Genomic DNA, 9,793 nt, shown 5'->3' on the forward strand with positions numbered 1-9,793 from the left:
ATCTTCTTTCCAATTTCTGTCTGAGGATATTTCCTTTCTCACCATAGCTTTCGGTATACTCCCAAATGTCTGTTTTGTAGCTTTTTCTAGAAAAAAATTTCCAGAATCCTCTAGGAGAAGAAAGGTATATTTCTGTGAGTGGATTGCACACGTCACAAAGCAGCTCCCCAGAAAGCTTCTCTCCAGTTACTATCTGAAGACGTTTCCTTTCTCACCGTAAGCCTTAAAGCCCTCCAGAATATCCCTTTGCAAACTAAACAAAAACAACGTTTTGATACAGCTAAATGAAAAGAGAAGCTTAACTGTGTGACTGGAATTCTTGTGACACAGAGCAGTTTCACAGAAAGCTTCCTTCTGGTTTCTCTCTGAGGTTATTAGTTTTTCAGGATATTCTAAACTGTGTTTCCAAATGTCCTTTCTCAGATTCCACAGAAACATTGATTTCAAACTGCTAAATTGAAAGAATAACTTAACGCTGTGAGATGAATACAAACATCACAAAAGTTTTCTCAGAAAGCTTCTCTCCAATTTTCGATGGAAGACATTTCCTTTCCTCAAACAGGCTTTCGAGTGCCAATTACTATTCCTTCGCAGAAACCTCAAAGACTGACCTTAAAACTGGGAAATGTAGAGTAAGCTTTAACCCTTTGAAAATAATGGACATGTCAGAGAGAAGTTTATTCGAGTGATTCTTTCTGTGTTTTATGGGACGGCATTTCACTTTTTGCCATAGTCTCAATGTGCTCCGAATATCACTCTTTGGTTTTACAGGAACAGTGTTCAAACTGTGCTTTATGAGAAGAAAGTTATAACTCCCTGAGTGGAATGCACATATCACCAAGCAGTTTTGCAGAAAGCTTCTCTCCAGTTTTTATCTGACTATATTTTCTATTTCACCATAGGCCGAGATGTGATCCCAGATATCCATTCGCGGATCAATCCACGAGGGAGTTTTCAAGCTGTGTAATGTAAAGAAAGCTTCATCGATGTGAGATGAATAAACATCATGAAAAGCCGATTCACAGAAAGGTTCTTTAAAGTTTTTATCTGAGGATATTTCCTTTTACACCATAGTCCTGAATGTGCTCCCTAAGGTCTCTTCTTGGATCCGACCATGACAGTTTCCAAGCTGAATAACGCAAAAATGCTTTATCTATGTGAGATGATTACACATATCACAGAATAGTTTCTTAGAAACCATCTTTCCAGTTTTTTTCTGAGGCTATTTCCCTTTTCACCAATGACATCAAAATGTTCTTGAATATAACTTGGTACCTGTTTCTCCGAAAGGGTTTCCAGACACTGTATGAGAAGCGAGGTATAACACTGTGAGTGGAATGCACACATTACAAAGCAGTTCCTCGGAAGGCTTCTCTCCAGTTTCGGTCTGAACATATTTCCTTTTTCACCTTTAGCCTCAAAGTGCTCCCGAATATCCCATCACACGCTAAACATACAAAGGGTTAGAAAACTGCTCAATGAAATGGGAGGTTTAACTGAGCAAGAGGAATTAAGACAACACAGACCAGTTTCACAAAAAGCTTCGTACTGCATTTTTCTGCAGCATATTTCTTTCTACATAGTCTAATGATCATTCCCAAATGTCCTTCCTCAGATGCCACAGAAACAGTGATTTCAAGCTGCTCAATCCAAAGAATGTTTTAGATCTAGGAGAGTAATACACTCATCGCAAAGCACTTGCTCAGAACGTTTCTCTGCTGATTTCATCGGAAGACGTTTCCTCGCTCACCACAAGCCTCTGGGTGTCACTAAATATCCGTTTACAGATTCTTCAAACACAGCGTTTCGAAACTGGGCAACATAGTGTAAGCATTAACTCTGTGAAGTGAATGCACATATCAGAGAGCAGATTGTTGGAACGCTTCTTCCTCGATTTTATTTCAGTATATTTCACTATTCACCATAGTCCCCAATGCGTTTCAAAATATCACTTTTTCGGTTTCAGAGGAACAGTGTTCAAACACTGCCTTGTGAGAAAAGAGGTATAACTCCCTGAGTGGAATGCATACAACACAAAGTAGCTTCTCAGAATGCTTCTATCCAGTTTTTATCTGAAGATATCTCCTCTTTCACTTGAATGTGCTTGAATGTGCTGCCGAACATCCCTTCACGGATCTCTGCATGACGGAGCTTACAAACTGTGCAATATAATAAAAATTTTAACTAAGCGAGATGACATAATATATCTAACACAAAGCAGTTTTACAGAAATCTTCTTTTCAGTTTTTGTCTGAGGATATTTCCTTTTTTACCATAGTCGTCGCTATATTCCCGAATATCTCTTGGTAGCTTTTTCTTCCAAAGGGATTCCGGAATCCTCTATGAGAAGAAAGGTATATTTCTGTGAGTGATATGCACACGTCACAAAGTAGCTCCTCAGAAAGCTTCTTTCCAGTTACTATCTGAAGACGTTTCCTTTCTTTCTGCAAGCCTTAAAGCAATCCAGATTATCCCTTTGCAGACTAAACCAAAACAAAGTTATGATACAGCTCAATGAAAAGAGAAGCTTAACTGTGTGAGCAGAATTCACGTGACACAGTGCAGTTTCACCGAAAGCTTCCTTCTGTTTTCTCTCTGAGGTTATTTCTTTTTCAGGATACTCTAAAGAGCGTTTCCAAATGTCCTTTCTCAGATTCCACAGAAACAGTGATTTCAAACTGCTCAATCCAAAGAATGATTTACCCCTATTAGATGAATTCAAACATCACAAAATATTTGTGCAGAAAGCTTCTCTCCGATTTTCTATGAAGACATTTCCTTACCTCAAACAGGCCTCCAGTCGCCACTTACTATCCATTCACAGAAACCTCAAAGACCGAGTATCAAACTGGGAAATGAAGAGTAAGCCCTAACCCTGTGAAATGAATGGACATGTGGGAGAGCAGTCTCTTCGAGTGCTTCTTTCTGTTTTTTATTGGGCGACATTTCACTTTTTGCCATAGTCTTCAACGTGCTCCGAATAACACTCTTTTGGTTTTACAATAACCCTGCCCTAACTGTGTCTTATGAGAAGTAAGTAATTACTCCCCAAGTGGAATGTTGACATCACCATGCTATTTCTCCGAAAACTTCTCTCAAGCTTTTATCTTACTATATTTGCTATTTCACCATAGGACCAAATGTGATACCAAATGTCCCTTAGCAGATCCATCCACGAGGGAGTTTCAAGCAGATTCCCATAAAGCTTCTTTCCAGTTTTTATCTGAAGATATTTACTTTCTCAACAACTTCTAGAATGTGCTCCCGAAACTCCCTTCGTGGATCAGTCGATGACAGTTTCCAAAATGCATAATGTAAAGAATGCTTTATGTATGAGAGATGATTACACATATCACAGTGTAGTTTCCTAGAAAGACTTTTTCCAGTTTTTGACTGAGGCTATTTCCCTCTCCACCATCGGCATCAACATGCCCTTGAATATCACCTGGAACCTGTTTCTCCAAAAGGGATTCCCCGACGCTGTATGAGAAGAGAGGTATAAGAGTGTGACTGGAATGCACACGTCACAAAGCAGTTCCTCGGAAAGCTTCTCCCCAGTTTCGGTCTGAACATGGTTCATTTTTCATCATAAGCCTCAAAGTGCTCCCGAATATCCCATCAGAGACTAAACATACAGAGCGTTAGAAAACTGCTCAATGAAAAGAGAGGCTTATCTGAGTGAGAGGAATTAAGATGACACAGAGGATTTTCACAGAAAGCTTCCATCTGGATTTTACCTGAGGATATTTCTCCAAATTCTAAGGATCGTTCCCAAATGTTCTTCCTCAAATTCCACAAAAACAGTGGTTTCAAGCTGCTCAACCCAAAGAACGGTTTAACTCTATGAGACGAATACACACATCACAAAGCAGTTGCTCAGAAGGTTTCTCTGCAGGTTTCACCAGAAGACGTTTCCTCGCTCACCAAAAGCTTCCGGGTGTCAATAAATATCCCTTCACAGATTCTTCAAAGACAGGGTTTCGAAACTGGGCAACATAGAGTAAGCATTATCTCTGTTAAGTGAATGCACATATCAGAGAACATGTTCTTGGAATGCTTCTTCCTCGATTTTATTTCAGTATATTTCACTACTCGCCATAGTCCTTAATGCGTTCTGAAATGTCACTTTTTCGGTTTCACAGGAGCGGTATTCAAACACTGACCTGTGAGAATAGAGGTATAATTTCCTGAGTGGAATACATGCATTACAAAGTAATTTCTCCTAAAGCTTCTATCCAGATTTTAATCTGAAAGTATCTCCTATTTCTCCGTAGGCCTGAATGTGCTCCCGAATATCCCTTCACATATCCGTGCATGATGGAGTTTCCAAACTGCGTAATATGATTAAAGATTTAACTACGTGAGATGAAAAAATATATATAAAACGGAGCAGTTTCCCAGAAATCTTCTTTCCAGTGTTTGTCTGAGGATATTTCCTTTTTCACCATAGTCGTCTCTATACTCCTGAATATCTCTTGGTAGCTTTTTCTCCAAAAGGGATTGTGAAATCCTCTAGGAGAAGAAAGGTATATTTCTGTGAGTGGAATGCACACATCACAAAGAGCTCCTCAGTAAGCTTCTCTCCAGTTTCTATCTGAAAACGTTTCCTTTCTCACCGTAAGCCTCAAAGTCCTCCAAAATATCCCTTCTCAGACTAAAGAAAAACAGTGTTATGATACTGCACAATGAAAAGAGAAGTTTAACTGTGTGAGCGGAATTCACGTGACACACGGCAGTTTCACAGAAAGCTTCCTTCTGGTTTCTCTCTGAGGTTATTTCTTTTTCAGGATATTCTAAAGAGCGTTTCCAAATGTTCTTTCTCAGACTCCACAGAAACAGTGATTTCTATTTCCTCAATCCAAAGAATGATTTAATGCTATGAGATGAATACAAACACCACAAAAGGGTTGTGCAGAAAAATTCTCTCCGATTTTCGATGGAAGACATTTCCTTGCCTCACTCAGGCCTCCGGTCGCCACTTTCTATCCCTTCGCATAAACCTCAAAGATGGACTTTCTAACTGGGAAATATGGAGGAAGCTTTAACCCCGTGAGAAGAATGGACATGTCACAGAGCAGTTTCTTCGAGTGCTTCTTTTTTTTTTTCTTGGACGACATTTCACTTTTTGCCATGGTCTTCAAAGTGCTCCTGAATATCACTTGGTACATGTTTCTCCAAAATGATTTCCCTGACGCTTTATGAGACAAGAGGTATAACTCTGTGAATGGAATTCACACGTCACAAAGGAGTTTCTCAGAAACTTTCTCTGCAGTTTTTATCTGACTATATTTGCTATTTCACCAGAGGCCTCAATATGATCCGAAATATACCTTTGCGAATCCATCCACGAGGGAGTTTCCAAGCTGCATCATTTAAAGAAAGCTTCATCTTTCTGAGATGAATAAACATAGCAAAAAGCATATTCACAGAAGGCTTCTTTCCCGCTTTTATCTGAAGATATTTCCTTTTTCACCATAGTCCTGAATGTGCTCCCGAAGGTCCCTTCATGGATCAGTCCATGACAGTTTCCAACTAGCATACTGTAAAGAAAGCTTTATCTATGTGAAATGATTACACATACCACAAAGTAGTTTCCTAGAAAGCTTCTTCCCAGTTTTTGTCTGACGATATTTGGCTTTTCACCATCGGCATCAACATGCTCCCGAATATCACTTGGTACCTGTTTCTCCAAAAGGTTTTCCCTGATGCTGTATGAGAAGAGAGGTATAACATTGTGATTGGAATGCACACGTCACAAAGCAGTTACTTGGAAAGCTTCTCTCCAGTTTTGGTCTGATCATATTTCCTTTTTCACCGTAAGCCTCAAAGTGCTCCCGAATATCCCATCACAAACTAAACATACACAGGGCTAGAAAACTGCTCAATGAAAAGGGAGGCTTAAATGAGCGATTGGAATTAAGATGACACAGAGCAGTTTCACAGAAAGCTTCCTTCTGGATTTTTCCTGAGGATATTTCTTTCTCCATAATCTAAGGATCGTTCCCAAATGTCCCTCCTCAGATTCCACAAAAACAGTGATTTTAAGCTCCTCAGTCAAAAGAATTGCTTAACTCTATGAGACAAATACACATTGCAAAGCAGTTGCTCAGAACCATTCTCTGCTAGTTGCATCGGAAGATGGTTTCTTGCTAACCACACGCCTAAGGGCGTCAATAACTATCCCTTCACAGATTCTTCAAAGACAGTATTATGAAACTGGGCAACGTAGAGTAAACATTAACTCTGTGAAATGAATGCACATATCAGAGAGCAAATTCTTGGAACACTTCTTCCTCGATTTTATTTCAGTATATTTCACTATTTGCCATAGTCCTCAATGGGCTCCGAAATATCACTTTTTCGGTTTCACAGGAACAGTGTTCAAATGCTGCCTTGTGTGAAAAGAGATATAAATCTGTGAGTGGAATGCATATATCACAAAATAGTTTTTCAGAAAGCGTCTATCCAGGTTTATCTGAAGATAACTTCTCTTTCACCATTGGGCTGAAAGTGCTCCCTAATGTACCTTTGAGGATCCATGCATGACGGAGTTTCCAAATTGCATAATATAAGAAAAGTTTTAACTATGGGAGATGAATATAGCAGATTCACAGAAATCTTCATCCCCGTTTTTCTCTAAGTGTATTTCATTTTTAACCAAAACTTTGTAGCTTTTTCTCCAAAAGGGATTCTGGAATCCTCTAGGAGAAAAAAGGTGTATCTCTGTGAGTGAAAAGCACGCGTCACAAAGCAGCTGCTCAGAAAGCTTCTCTCCAGTTTCTATTTGAAGTCGTTTCCTATCTCACCATAAGCCTAAAGCACTCCTGAATATCCCTTCGCAGACAAAACAGAAACAGTGGTATGATACAGTGCAATGAAAAGAGAAGCTTAACTATGTGAGGGGAATTCACGTGACACAGAGCAGTTTCACAGACAGCTTCCTTCTGGTTTCTCTCTGAGGTTATTTCTTTTTCAGGATATTCTAAAGAGCATTTCCAAATGTACTTTCTCAGATTCCCAAGAAAGAGTTATTTCAAACTGCTCAATCAAAAGAATGATTTAACTGTATGAGATGAATACAAACATCTGAAAGGAGTTGCGCAGGAAGTTTCTCTCTGATTTTCAATGGAGGACATTGCCCTGCCTCCCACAGGCCTCTTTTTGCCACTTACTATCCCTTCGCAGAATCCTCAAAGGCCGACTTTCAAACTGCGCAGTGTATAGTAAGATTTAACCCTGTGGAAATAATGGACATGTCAGACAGCAGTTTCTTCGAGTGCTTCTTTCTGTTTTTTATTGGACGACATTTCACTCCTTCCCCTAGTCTTCAATGTGTTCCGAATGTCACTCTTTTGGTATTACAGGAACAGTGTTCAAACTGTGCCTTATGAAAAGAAAGTTATAATTCCCTGAATGGAATGCACATATCACAAGCAGTTTCTGAGAAAGCTTCTCTCCAGTTTTGATCTATCTTTTCTCTTTCACTATAGACCCGAATGTGATCCCAAATATCCCTTTGTGGATTCATCCACGAGGGAGTTTCCAAGCTGTGTAATGGAAAGAAAGCTTCACCTATGTGAGATGAATAAACATAGCAAAAGGAGATTCACAGAAAGCTTCTTTCCAGTTTTTATCTGAAGATATTTCCTTTTTCACCGTAGTCCAGAATGTGTTCCTGAACGTCCCTTCGTGCATCCGTCCATGACAGTTTCCAAGCTGAGTAATGTAAAGAAAGCTTTATCTATGTGAGATTATTACACATATCACAGAGCAGTTTCCTAGAAAGCTTCTTTCCAGTTTTTGTCTGAAGCTATTTCCCTTTTCACCATCGGCATCAACATGCTCCAGAATATCACTTGTTACCTGTTTCCCCAAAAGGGTTTATGGTGAAAAAGGAAATACCCTCAGAGAAAAACTGGAAAGAAGATTTCTTTGAAACTGCTTTGTGATAGATATATTTATTCATCTTGCATAGTTAAAATTGTTTTCATATTATGCAGTTTGGAAACTCCATCATGCACGGATTCACGAAGGAACCTTCGGGAGAACATTCAGGCCTATGGTGAAAGAGGAAATATCTTCAGATAAAAACGGGATAGAAGCTTTCTCAGAAACTACTTTGTGATGTATGCATTCCACTCAGGGAGTGATACCTCTTTTCTCACAAGGCAATGTTTGAAAACTGTACCTGTGAAACTGAAAAAGTGATATTTTGGTTCACATTGAGGACTATGGCGAAAGAAGCACTCAAAAAAACTGTTCTTTAGCATGTCCATTCTTTTCACAGGATTAAACTTACTCTATATTTCCCAGTTTGAAAGTCGTTCTTGGAGGGTTCTGCAAAGGGATATTAATTGGCAGCCGCAGGTCTGTGTCGAGCAAGGAAATGTACTCCATTGGAAATCGGAGAGAATCTTTCTGCACAACTCTTTTGTGATTTTTTTTCATCTCATAGTGTTATATCATTGTTTGTATTGAGCAGTTGAAAATAACTGTTTCTGGGGAATCTGACAAAGGACATTGGGAAACGCTCTTTAGAATATCCTGGAAACTAAATAACCTCAGAGAGAAACTAGAAGGAATCTTTCCGTGAAAATTCTCTGTGTCACGGGAATTCCACTCACTCATTTAAGCTTCTCTTTTCATTGAGTAGTATCATAGTACTGTTTTTGTTTTGTCTACGAAGGGATATTCAGTAGTGCTTTGAGGCTTATGGTGAGAAAGGAAACGACTTTAGATAGAAACTGGAGAGAAGCTTTCTGAGGAGCTGCTTTGAGATGGGTGCTTCCCACTCAGAGAGATACACCTTTCTTCTCCTAGAGGATTCCGGAATCCCATATGGAGAAAAAGCTAAAAAGACTTTTGGGAGTACAGGAACGCCTATGGTTAAAAAGGAAATATCCTTAGAGAAAAACTGGGATGAAGATTTCTGTGAATCTGCTGTATTCATCTATTCATCTCCCATAGTTAAAAGTTTTCTTATATTATGCAGTTTGGAAACTCCGTCATGCACAGATCCTCAAAGGGACATTGGGAAGCACATTCAGGCCTATGGTGAAAGAGGAGATATCTTCAGATATAAGCTGGGAAGAAGCTTTCTGAGAAACTACATTGTGATGTATGCAACCAAGGCAGTGTTAGAACAGTGTCCCTTTGAAACCGAAAAAGTGATATTTCGGGGCACATTGAGTACTATGGCGATTAGTGAAATATACTGAAATAAAATCGAGGAAGAAGTGTTCCAAGAATCTGCTTTCTCACGTGTGCATTCACTTCACAGAGTTAATACTCACTCTATGTTGCCCGGTTTCAAAACTCTATCTTTGAACAATCTGTGAAGGGATATTTAGTGATACCCAGAGGGTTGTGGTCAATAAGGAAACGTCTTCCGATGAATCCTGCAGAGAAATTTTCTGAGCAACTACTTTGCGATGTGTGTATTCGTCTCATACGTTATACGACTCATTGGATTGAGCAGCTTGAAGTCACTCTTTTTGTGGTATCTAAGGAAGGACATTTGGGAACGATCCTTAGAATATGGAGAAAGAAATATCCTCCAGAAAAATCCAGTACGAAGCTTTCTGTGAAACTGCCCCGTGTCTTCTTCATTCCTCTCGCTCAGTTAAGCCTCTTTTCATTGAGCAGTTTTCTAACCCTGTGTAAGTTTAGCCTGTGATGGGATATTCTGCAGAACTTTGAGGCTAACGGTGAAAAAGGAAATATGTTCAGACCGAAAGTGGGGAGAAGCTTTCCGAGGAACTGCTTTGTGACATGTGCATTCCAGTCACTGTTT

Source organism: Piliocolobus tephrosceles, chromosome 4 (genome assembly GCF_002776525.5).
Source record: "Piliocolobus tephrosceles isolate RC106 chromosome 4, ASM277652v3, whole genome shotgun sequence".
Lineage (NCBI taxonomy): Eukaryota > Metazoa > Chordata > Mammalia > Primates > Cercopithecidae > Piliocolobus > Piliocolobus tephrosceles.